The sequence below is a fragment of the Macaca fascicularis genome, chromosome X (assembly GCF_037993035.2).
Source record: "Macaca fascicularis isolate 582-1 chromosome X, T2T-MFA8v1.1".
Taxonomy (NCBI): domain Eukaryota; kingdom Metazoa; phylum Chordata; class Mammalia; order Primates; family Cercopithecidae; genus Macaca; species Macaca fascicularis.
In genome coordinates, this window is record NC_088395.1 from 78,635,961 (window position 1) to 78,644,686 (window position 8,726).

Genomic DNA, 8,726 nt, shown 5'->3' on the forward strand with positions numbered 1-8,726 from the left:
AGACCACCAGCGTCAAGCCACATGGGAGAGCAAGGATGCTCACAATGGAAAGGACGGTGACAGGGCAAAACCGAGACAGTGAACTGCAGGAGAAAAGGAGAGAAAGACCAGGGTTCTAGGAGACCATCAGTTCCTGGAGAAGTGGAGAGAGGATAGTGCTGAAGAAGGGGACTTGTGAGACCCTGAAGTAAGAGGAGAAGAGGAGGGACATGAGCAGGGCATGTAAGGGAAAGGCAGGAAATGCTGCTGTGGCCAGGCAGGGCCCCCACAGCACCTAGACCCACGGCACTGTGGTGAGCCCGAGTGCAGGGCTGCTGCTCAGAGGCCAACCCAGGTGCCCCGCAAGGAGTGGGCCCACCACAGAGCGCTAGGGGAACTGTTCTTCAAGTGTCAGGGAAGGGAGCAACACACTGAATCCCCCAACACTCCCAACAGTCGCAGAGGGCAGATCACAGACCACAGAATATGAGAATGACTTTATTTCAAACTGCTTTGAACTGCATTGGAAAGTGTGCAAATTCAGTGGAAGAGCGAAAGCCCTGGCTGAAGAGGATACGGAGGGAACCTGCTTGGCTGCAGCTCCAGAACTCCAAAGGTACCAGCTGCTCGTCTTGTAGGAAGACGCTGGCTCAAACCTGTGAAACAGAGCAGACTCAGGGATGGGCTACCAGCCAGGGCCAGCCTACAGCCCTCCTAAGCTACCAGGATTGTGGGAAGGGGCATGGTGTGTGCCACACTCACTTCAAAGGCCCTGGAACTTGTCAGTGAGGAACTGCATGGCTGCTGAAACAGAGAGGCAGAACCGGGCACTCCAGACCTGGGGAAACAGAAACCCACCCCCTGCCCCTGTGGGGAACCACCTAGCTCTGCAATGCGAAATCCCACAAACCCTGGGACTGACTCACCCACCCATCACCTGAATTAAATGTGGAAATGCCTTCTAAGTGGGAAAGTGGTTCTCAGGTGTTGAGGCAACCCAGAACCGTTCAGAACATGTTTCAAAGACAGATAAGCCAGCCAGTAAGCAAAAATCCATACAAGCCATACCAGGCAGCAGTTAAAGGGAAAACACATGTGGTATCTCTAACCGTCCTAAGCAAAGCAGATCTCTGTGACTTGTGGACCAAGTGTACATGGAGTTCAGACAACACATTGCTGTCTGTGCACACCCCTAGCTGGAAAGGCACAGAAGGGCCAGGCTTTGCTTGGTTCTCTTCCGCAGAGGAAAGTCAGTCCCAGTGACGCCGCCTGTACCTGCAGCCCACCCCAGCCCCCCACGCCTGCAGAAAGATACTGCTGTCCATCCCTGCCCTGGCCAGAGCTCTGTCATACCTAATTGCTGTGTAAGGTCCTCAATTTCCTTCTGCAGCTGGATGCACTAGACCAGCAGACACCAGAGGAAGATAAATGGTTAGTCAATTCTGGCCTGCTCTCTCTCCGGACTCCCTCTCTCCCCCAGGCCGTACAGCCCCCACAACCTGCAGCCCAGTGGTGAGGTGGGTTGGCACAGAATCCTCAATGGAAAGGAGGCATCCTCTCTCCATGGGGTGTGGAAGGTGGAGGCGGGGGATAGGGGGACGCAGAAGTCAGTTTAACCTGGACACGGATCCCACCATCTAGTGTGGACCTCTATTTCTAAGAGCCACACAAAGCATTACCCGAGGACAGTCCTGGGCTCCCGGGGGCTGCTGCTGCCTTTCTGGTCTTGGGGGATGGACAGGTGGCTGCTGGTCACCTGAAAGAGAACACAAAATCCAGCTTCCAAGCCTCCCAGTGAGGTGGAAAAGGCCTAGCAGGGTCTAAAGTGAAGCACCGTCACCCTCTGCTGGCAACATGTTGCCCATGCTCTGCCCAGCAACTCCAACCCTCCCTCTGGGACTGTCTTCCCTGTTCCCCAGTGTAAGCCCATGTGTACCTGTGGCCCCCTAGCATTGTGACTCTGGGTTGGACTCCAGCAGCGCGGCAGCCACAGCCAGGCCCTGGGAGAGCCAGTGTGGCTGAGCAGGACTTAACAGAAAAGGGCTCCGTACCGCCGAAAGTCTCCTTCCAGAGCTGGAGTTTGGGGCGCTGCTCCAAACTGCCCCCTACCACACAAACCCCACTGAGAGGAGAATGTGGCTTAAAGCCAGTCCATTCGACACCCTGTTTCCCTTGGGACAGCTGCCTGGGTGGGCAGGGAAGCCTGGGAACAAGGCTGAGCCCCTAGAAGCGACAGAACCAGAGGATTCCCTCCCAACCCCTCTCCCCTCCACCCCTATCAAATCCGCAAGACTCACCGGAGGGTGCGTGGCGTCTGGGCACGAGGCCTCCCAGGCTGTAGGCTGAGGGCTCTGAACGTCCCAGAAGCTGGGGAGCTCTGATGTTGGGGTCACCACTGCTGAATTCTCCATGACGCACAGACAGGCGAGGCAGCCCTGGCCTGTGTGTGGGAAGCTAAAACAGAAATGTCTGAGTCAGGCTGGCGGTGGGGGTGGGCAGTGAGTACAGGTGGGGAGGGATTGTGGTAAGATGGAGACTTCGGAGCCTAATCTCATTAGCACTTTCTCTCTCAGTCCCAGGCCAGGAGGCAGAGCCCAGCCAGGGAAAACACTGGGGATACTGAGATAGCGCAGGCAGCCTGCCAGGTGGCTCAGGCAACAGCTAAGGAAGGAGGAATCAGGAAGTTGATGATCCTACACACCCCAGCTTTGCAGCCCACACTTTAAGGGGTCATCTCATCCAAACCAGCTGCCAGCCCTGCCTTCCCTCCCAGCTCCTCCATGGAGGAGGAAGTAGAACCCCTGCAGAGTGTCCGAAGGCATGCCCGTCACACACCAAGTGCTCCCCTTAACGTGTGCCCCTACGATTGGGCATTCTAGTGTCCCTGGGCTCCTGATGACAACCCTCGAGCAAGGGACAGAGGGGACATGGGTAAACAGGTGTGTGCTGGAAGAGAGGAGGCGTGGGGGGAGACAGAAGAGGAGGAGGGTGAAGAGGGAGAGGAGGGCGACAAGTCCCAAGGCCTACTCCCGTGGACCCTTGGGACTGCATCTCTATTTGGGTCATTATCTTCTCTGGCCACAGCCTGGGACTCCCTGGTCTTCCTTCCTGCAGGTTTCTTCCCAGGGCTGCTGTGCTTAGGCTTTTGGGGTTTCTTGGACATCCCATGTGTCCCCACACCAGAGAATGGCGGGAAGGTGGCCGGCTCCGAGGGAGTGGCCCTCTCTCCACAGAGGGAGTCTCTCTCCGCAGGCAGTAAAGGCTCTCCCCGAGGCCAGTTGAGAGGCACCCCCTAGGGACTTCTCCTGGGCCATCTTCCTCCTTGAAAGGCCCTGGGGCAGAGCCCCTGCAGTGGCAGCTCCTGAGCAGCTGGGCCTGGCCTCCACCTTTCCCCAGGTCCTGCTCTGCATTTTCTTTCCGGGAGAGTCCTCCAGCTCTCCCACAGCCGGCCTCTCCATGACTGGAGGGAGTCCGCAGGGAGCAGAGGTCAGGAAACGGCCCGGCACGGGCAGGTAACTCTCCTTGCAGTGGAAGCCTACGTGTCTGGATGTGTCTGCTGGCTTCTTGGGGTTGCCGGGCTTGGCCTGGCTTCCTTCGTTGCGGCGAATGCCCACCCTCATCAGTGGTAAGCCGCTGCTCTCTTCTGCGGAATCAGACACGTGGGTAGACGGCCCCGAGGGGTCTTTCGCCGAGGGCTGCTGGGGATCTACGCCGATTCTCCATCTACTCTTCTAGCCCCTTTTCTGGATTCTCCCAGGCCGGGCCTGGCCCAGGACCACTGAGGTGGAGAGGGCCGGCAGAGGCCTGCTGCCATTCTCCAGGGCTGGGGCCCAGGGCTCCACTCCCACTGGGATCGACCTCCAGGTCCGCCCAAATGTCAGTGGACCCTTTGGCAGCTGTGCTTTCTGAGGACATGTGTCCCTGGATGCTGGGCAGCGGCACGATGGCAGCTGGCTCGTCAGTCAGGTAGGACGAGTAGTCCACACAGTCCCCTTGGTCGTCTACTGGGGTGTCAGGCCGGCCTTCTCAGCCCCAGAGCACCACCCTCCCCTGCTCTGTCAATTTGCTCTCACACTTGAAGCTGAAGCCCTCGGGATCTGTGAACCCGCTCTTGCCCTCACCCTCGCCCTCGCTGCTGTGCAGCACCCCCAAATCGAGGCCGTGGACGTTCCCGTGGCCCCAAGGGGCTCCTGAAGTGGCCGTGCAGGCGCCAGCCTGCTCGCCACCCTCTGACCTGAAACGGGCCCCCCAAACGGACACCTAGTCTGGGGAGCTCATGGAGCCGGTCCGGGCAGCCTGGGCTGTGCGGAGATGGTCGTCCTGGTAACGGTGGGAGGGAAGAGCCAAGCCCAGCCAAGCCCAACCAAGGGGGCCACGCGACAGGAACAGCAAGGCCTGCAGGTCACCGCCGTCCTCACTCCAGGCGGCAGTAGGAGATGTCCAGACAGCGGTGGCTTCTGTGCACCCTCAACGCCCGCACCGTGCCTTCTCATTGGTCCACCCTCTGTCAACAAGAGCTCCCTTTGTTTGGCGGGGCCTCTGGGCTGTAACCATCCGGACACCGGCTCTTGGTTTGCCCCGACGCCTGTCATTTGACTGGGTGGCTGCGCTCCGGTAGGTTCTTGGGGCCAGGGCGCACTGGAGCTCTCCATCCATCTCTTTCTTCCTGTCCTGCCGCCTCTGGCGGCCAGGCACATACTTTCCAATGAGAGCCACGTCTCTGAGCCCCAGTGTCCCATCTGTAAGGCAGGGGTCAATGAGAGAGCCGCCCCCAGCTCATCAGCTTGGGAGAGTAAATGTCATGATGCACGCCAATCACCCGGCACACAGAGGAGCTTCAAGCCTCCGTTCCAGACCAAGAGGTAGGGCCCGATAGGAACATGGACAAGGAGGCCCACAGTCAAGAAACAGAAGTTTTAGGGTCGTTTCTGTTAGTGCTGGGAAAAACCCCTTTGTCATTTTCCTGGGGACTTACGGCATTGAAACTGTAATGGCTTTGGGTAGCACAGACGTGTTAACCATCTTCCAGACCATGAGCACGGGATGTGTCCCCATTTATTTGTCTTCTGAGTCTTTCATCAGTGTTTGGTCGGTTTCATTATGCACACCTTTCACCTCCCTGGATAAATGTATTCCGAAGGGTTTTGTTCTTTTCCTGGTATTCTAAATACGTTGGTTTCCCGTCTATCTTTTTTGGATAGTTTGTTGTTAGGGCATAGAAATGCCAGTGATTTTCGCATTTTGCTTTTCCATTCTGCAACTTTACTAAGTTTGTCTACTGGTTTTGAACGTTTTTTGGTGCAGTGTATGCTAGGGTTTTTTCCATGTGAGATCATGTCATCTGCAGCAGAGATAATTGAGCTTCTTACTTTCCAATTTGGATACCTTTTTTTTCTTTTTCTTAGAGTAGGTGATCAAATCGGCACAAGGCTGTGTGCCTACAAGGGTTGATTGGCATGTGGGTGTGGTGGTTTGGCAGGCCAGAGTTTTCCCACCTCTTCCAGCCTCCCCCAACCCGCTGTTGCTGTCGTTTATTCAACGAAGCCGGAAGTCCAACCAATGGTCTAGGATACCCCAAAGATGCTCACGGTCACTCACCCTAAAGGTGCAAACTAAAATCAAAACTCAATTTTCACATGGCAGGTTTGTGACTCTTAGAGAGCTTAACCATTCTGGGGGTAGGAGAGGTCCTGAGCAAACCAGTGCATTTGCTCACTTGCTGGGGGAAAGGGAGAAGGCAGCCACTTGGGAGGGTAATTTGGCAGGATCCATGAAACTCAACTTATGCATCATTCACTATGTGCTTGGCTCTCTTCTGGGCCTTATCACTACATGATAACTCATCCTCGGGACAGTTTTAGGTGGAAATGCCTGCTATTGCCACCTTCTTACAGGTGGATAAGTGGGCACAGAGAGGTTCAGGACTTGCCCAAGGTCATTCGTTTGGCCGGTGGGTGTCAGCTGCAGGTCGGAAACCAGGCAGACGGGCTTCATGGAGTTCGTGCTTAGAGCTGAGCCTCCTAAAACTGCAAAATGTATCTGCAAGGGTGTTAAATCCCACGACACCAGAAAGTGCCTGTAGTCGAGTAGACTTGCTTATGTAGTCATATACTCCAGACCCTTGATCCAGCACTCTCAAAATCCATTCCCAGGGGTATTTCCCTGTCTCCTGACTGTACAGGCTATCTCTTGCTTGGCATATAATCACTGTTCTCCCTTTATCTGGCTCAGCATCACCCAGCGAGGTGACAGCATATGGGGCAGCCCCTGAGGGAGGCACCCATGGCTTTGTGAGGGCCAGGGCTGTGTAGCACCCTACCAGCATGCGGCCTGGGGTAGCTCTTGCTAGGACAGGAAGGCTCACCCTTCACACTCCATCCAGCTATCTCCATCCTGTAGTTCAGGTGACTGGGTTTCTCCAAACAGGGCCCTGACCTTCGCATAACAGGCCTGTGTTGCTTGAGGGTGCCATTGTCTCTGGAGTTCTCCGTCAATTGCTATCAAATTATGTTGATGTGGTGCTCCTCAGTTGTGTCTGCTCGTCTTCTGCAAGAGGTGAGGCTCTTCTTGGAAGCAACCAAAGAGGCCTTCTGGGTCTTACACCCAGCCCTGAACTGTTCGGTGACATCCCATAGTTTCTCATTACGTCTCCAAAGGGCGTCAATATATTTAGACATCGGCAGCTAACTCCGCCATTTATGTAGACATTCTTTCGTCTATCCTGTTCAAAGGCCCGAATCTTCTTGTCGACAAAGGTGAGACCGTCCACTGGGATGTTTACCATAAGTGACTGAGGGTGAAACCTTAAGCTATCCGTAGCTCACCTGGTGCTAGAGATCATCCATACTCCACATATCACTCAGGATGGCATCCTCCTTGTCATTCTGGAGGTGAGTGGGCCCATCCATAAAGCCCCTCTTACTGCTTGCTGTCTTTCCTCAGACCACTACTGGGACCTCCTTTGTTAATTCGGTCCCCCAAAAATATAGAGGCCACGATGTGATTGGATGGGAAGGATTATTATAGGGCAAATGCTGGTGAATGATAAAGGGGAAGGAGCAGAAGCAGGTGGGGAGAGTCTTGTGGGCAACACAACTGTCACATCCATGAGAGACATGGGAGAAGTAGGGTCGGCTAGGAATCTCATATGGAGTTTAGTTCTAACTAAGATTCGGCTGCACAGATGTGAAGTCCCCAGCCACAGCTGCCAGTTCAGAAGTCCTTGTCCCGCAGCCACATAACCCTGCCATGCTCCGTCACTGGCTGGGAGGCTCCCAGAGGAAGCCTGGTCTTGGGGCAAACTCAGTGGTGGATCCAGAGAAGTGGCAGCTGGAGTCTGTCAATCAGCTTTGTTCCCTGCAGCAGATCTGAAGGGCACATTTCCATGACCACCACAGGGAGGCAGGAGTCGAGGACCACTAACATTCCTGTTTTGAGTGACTGCTTGGTGGGGTGATCAGTAGGACAGGGATGTAGGAAGTCGAGCAAGTTTAGGTTGGAAATTACGGGTTTAGTTTTTTGACTAAAATCTAGCCAAGTTTGAAGTACTGGTGTAGGACATGCAGATTTCATTCAGAAATTTTTGAGTGGGCTCGGTGTCCCATGCTTTAATCTCAGCACTTTTGGAACCCAACGTGGTAGCATCACTTGAGCTCAGTATTTTGAGGCTGCAGTGAGCTTTGATGACATCACTGTACTCCAGCCTTGCCCACAAAATGAAACCCTGTGTCAAAAAATAAAAAATAAAATAAAATAATAGGGAAAAATGAAAGTTCCTTCTGTGGTTCTAGGGATATGTCGGTGCTAGAGTTCCAGGTTTACCCATTATTTATTCCCTCAGCAAGCATTTATGGAAGTGTTTTTCTACACAGAAATCTCACTTTTCATGTCCCCTGTGGTCTCCCTTCTGATCCTATTCCCTTCAGCCTCATGAGGAGTAACCTTTATTCTGAACCTGTCTTCTTCATTGCCTTTCTTTTCTTTTAGTTGTTTTCTACATATCTACATATTACCAAAAATATATTTCCAACAATATGTTCCTAATTACATATTCTTAACAATATGCATCTTTTTCTCTTTGTATATGTGGGATAAGTTATATTGTGCTTCACTTCTCCCACACACTATTGTGTAACATATTTATCCCTGTTATTGCATATATTAAGCAAGTGTCCATTATCATTGTTTGGTGTGATTTCACTGAGTAAATACAAAGTTGATTCTCATTATCACGATATTGACATTCTAAAAAGTCACTGCAAACACTGAAGGAGGCAATCTTGAAACATTGATCCTAGGGGAAATACAGGGTGAAGTTCCTGTGATCCTGTCATCACAAGATTTTCATCAGTCTATCAATATATAACCTTGTTTCATGTGTATTTCTGTTTAAAAACACCTTATTTTTTACATATTGTTGATTCAATAGTATTGAAATTATGGCCAACAAGCACTATAACTCATGTTTGAACAAAGCTTATCTAATACATATATTTTCTCCATAAGGTGCATCCTAGCCATTTTGCTCTATGAACACTAGACAGCACTTAAGTACATGCCTGGGGTCATTTTTAATGGTGAAATCACTAATAAAAAGCACAAAATATGGAATATGTGGTACTAAATAGACCCAGAAGAGGACTCTTGCTTACAGTATATGAGAGCTGAAACAAGAAGGCAGAGCTTCTCCTTTTTTGATCTCAGATGGGAACACACTTGTGCTTTGAGTGACTCAAATATTTCCCTGC

At 52.6% G+C, this 8,726-nt stretch overlaps 1 pseudogene; it reads right to left on the minus strand.

The window, feature by feature from the left end:
- Window positions 1-463: 463 nt before the first annotated feature.
- On the minus strand, window positions 464-4,257 carry LOC102126897 (uncharacterized protein CXorf49-like; annotated as a pseudogene).
- Between the last annotated feature and the right edge of the window lie 4,469 nt (window positions 4,258-8,726).